A 3,398-nucleotide genomic window follows, 5' to 3' on the forward strand; every position below is an offset into this window, starting at 1 on the left:
TTTTTCGTAAAGCTAGTGGAAATCGTAAGACAGTATGAAAATTTCAATAAAGTAGAGAGGGAAAATCAAATTTAAAAAAATAATAATAAAAATAAGCTAAATTATATTAAATTATAGTAGAGCTGTAAATTATATTTAATCATATCAGTGTGTCACGAAACCAAAAAGTTTCAAAACTACAAAGATATTATAACTCTTTTAACGTTAGCGTTATTCTATTAGAGACACGACTGTCATCGCAAACAGTAAGTCGGTGTTCAAACATTACTAATTACGTAATCTCTAGAATATTTGATAAACATAAACATTGGAGGTTACTCTTCCTGATAGCGGAACAATGAACAATACCTATTATACTTTGATTTAACTCGTTAGCAATCTAATGTAACAATAAATGAAATAAATGAGCTGCTTATTGCAAAAGTGATGTAGGTAAAAACTTTAATTTTAAACTACTAAACACTTTATAGAACTTTAGTTAAAAAAGCTTGGTATAAACTTCATATATTCCCCTGTTGTGTTGAATATCCCAGAACTCTAGTTTTGACTTACGCCAACATTGTATTCAATGGATTGTATGGGTTACGGAATTGATTAGATTACCTTTTTGTTAGAAACAGAACAACATACTGTATTGACACTGTTAAATTGCATTCTAGTTGGTATAGCTCACCACCACGATATTCCTGTATACAAGTTGAAAAACTATAATTTTTCGGAATTTAGTTTATATTTAAGTTTGTTTACTTTCGTTGGGTTATATCAATGCAATAAAGTCTATCTTTTCAGGGTGTTGCTAGTATCCTGTTGTTCTACAGCGCACTTGACACTAGAATTTTTAATGGAATAGATTTTTTTTTTTTACAAATTCTGATAGTAAATTGGGTTTTAAGACGAATTTATGTCGAGCAATTTTTCGATCTGATCCGAGATTAGAAAATTGACCATACTTTCATAAGGTAAACCAAATCTGCTGATTTATCTAAAATCAAATCCTTATTCCGAAAATTGTAGAGATTAGAGGAATTAACATATTTAAAGGGAAAACCTATGTATGTAACTTCAGTGTTCTGAGTGCCCATGGGATGCACAAATAAAAATTTGTTGGGGAGGAGAGCAAAATATTATACCTCCCAACATATTTGATCCGATTTCCCAACAATATTAATTTTTTTTTCATACCCTCCTGTGAATTGTTTTATTAGAAAATAAAATAAAAATAGGAAAAATATATACAATTTTGTGCTCAACCCTTCTTCTACCCGGAGGTATTATAAGTTGTATGTAATGTACGTCCACTGAGTCCCATACACTAATTTGGACACCATTTATATATTAAGTGGAGAGGGTCCTTTGTCTAACCAGCCTCGGGGAGTACATCTACCAGGGGGACAGTTCCTTGCCACCTCCCTTGGTGGAGGGGCAATTTCCCTGAACAACGAGTTGGTACAGGCCTTTAGCCCATTAAAACATTTTATGTGCCCCCGGACTATGTATTCCGGCACAGAGGGAAGCTGAAGTTTATCGTGTATGTCAGCGTTCCTGGCCCTCTGTGGTGTTGTGCATTTTACTATTCTGGAAGCTCTGTAGTTTTTGAAGAGTGTTCATGTATAGATGTCACAGAAAGGATGTACCATGGAGGAGCATGGCTGATAACAGCCTTATAGATCTGCAGATCTGCAGCTTCAGCATTGAGGGTGAGCTGCAGTGATTTCAGCAGGTGGTACAACCTGTAGGACTTCTTGTGGGCCATCTTGAGCCTCTCATGTACATTGCTAAAGAGAGTGAGGTGTCTATTGAGTGTGACTTCCAGGTAGAGGATGGAGGTGAAGATCCAATATCAAAATCATATAAAATTATTAGAATGATTATTATGATTATAACATTTTTTTTTTTTTTTTCATACCCTCCTATAATGATGTTATTGAATATCTGGTACATACATATAGGAGGTATGCTATATGTATATCTGGGTGTTAATGATACCTTGGATTGCCTTTTGGCATTTTTTTTTTTTTTCTGACTTCGAGATACAGGTTGGAAATTATAACATATTTTCAATTATCCTAACAATATTATAAAATATTTTTTCACAATTATCGAGATGAAATATTTTTCTATAAATTATTTGTTGATTATCATATTGAACCTTTGATGGGATAAAACTCAAAATACTATAATTATTAAATAAAATTGTAACTTTTTGAAATAAATCATTTTTCATTCTAAAAAATTCCGTTAAGTATAAATCAAGTATTATAATATTTAAATTTTCCCAACTCAGTTGGATTTTTAAATTTTCACTTACCTGTTGTCAATGTTGACACTTGACAATAATTTTTTTTATACAACATTATATCAGTAAAATCCCACTTTTTCAACTTTATAGGTGTAAAATGTTTTGCCACAGTTTTCACTGTTTAAAGTAGGTTTTAAAATCTGAAATGACCCATGTTTTTGGGTCAATCATAATTAACCAACTAAGTTTTCAAATTACTGGAGGGAGGAAAGGACCCTCTTTCTCACTAATGTTTTAAGAACTGGGTGTATTTAGCAACAGTTAAATAAAAAAATAAGTCTGTTGTTTATTTTCTGTAATTATCCTGAAATCTGAACAATGTATCTTTTGTTAATGATATTTGAATCAAATATTATGTTGACAGAATAAATATTTCGATTGGGTGAGCAAATCTTTGCATTATAATCTGTAAAAGGTTTCCAATTCACAAAACTTGGATTTCATTCAACTAAACTAAGTGTTCTCATAATCTCTAGTCCTTACTATCGAGATTCCAATCTCTTTTTTCATGATGGAAATTTCATCAAGTTTTATGATATATATTGATTATGTTAATGTTTCAAGTAACATTTATAGTATTGTTATAGTATGTTTAGTATATTAGTAGTGTTTAGTATATATATGTAGTATGGTAGTTGTAGTATGTATATATTTATAGTATTGATATAGTATGTTTATAGTAAAGTTGTTCATATTGGACTACTTTCTATATTAAGCTTAGTTCAAACCCTCAGTTTGATAATAAATCGTTGTGAATTTACAGAGAATCAAAAATGATTTGTCCTTTTGATGATATTTAACATAGGTTTGAATAGAATTCATGGGGAAACTAAATTTGAGGAGTTTAAATTCAATAAAATATACTCACCAACTTTTATTTTATTTGAATAACGTCAATGATATTAATTTAAGCAATAATACTACATATTTTATAACATACAGACTCATAATTTCTAACACGCAAGATATATTTAAAAAAATAAATCTGGTGGGATCACACATCTTTCCTAACCACTTAGGTTTCTGAAACGAACCTAGAAATCCCTTATTGTATGTTACCCAATATTGCTCACATTTATAAAAATAAATAAAGATTTTA

General features: G+C 30.5%; 1 long non-coding RNA gene across 2 annotated transcripts in view; it reads left to right on the forward strand.

Moving 5' to 3' along the window:
* The first annotated feature begins 369 nt into the window (after positions 1-369).
* The window catches only part of LOC136795159 (uncharacterized), a 15,640-nt gene continuing 12,611 nt past the window's right edge, over positions 370-3,398 (forward strand). For both annotated transcript variants that reach the window (XR_010842728.1, XR_010842729.1), the window contains exon 1: positions 370-428. This is a non-coding gene — a long non-coding RNA (uncharacterized lncRNA). The remainder of the gene's footprint in view (positions 429-3,398) is intronic.

This window comes from Halyomorpha halys, unplaced genomic scaffold, assembly GCF_000696795.3.
Source record: "Halyomorpha halys isolate HHAL.00 unplaced genomic scaffold, Hhal_1.1 Scaffold441.1, whole genome shotgun sequence".
Lineage (NCBI taxonomy): Eukaryota > Metazoa > Arthropoda > Insecta > Hemiptera > Pentatomidae > Halyomorpha > Halyomorpha halys.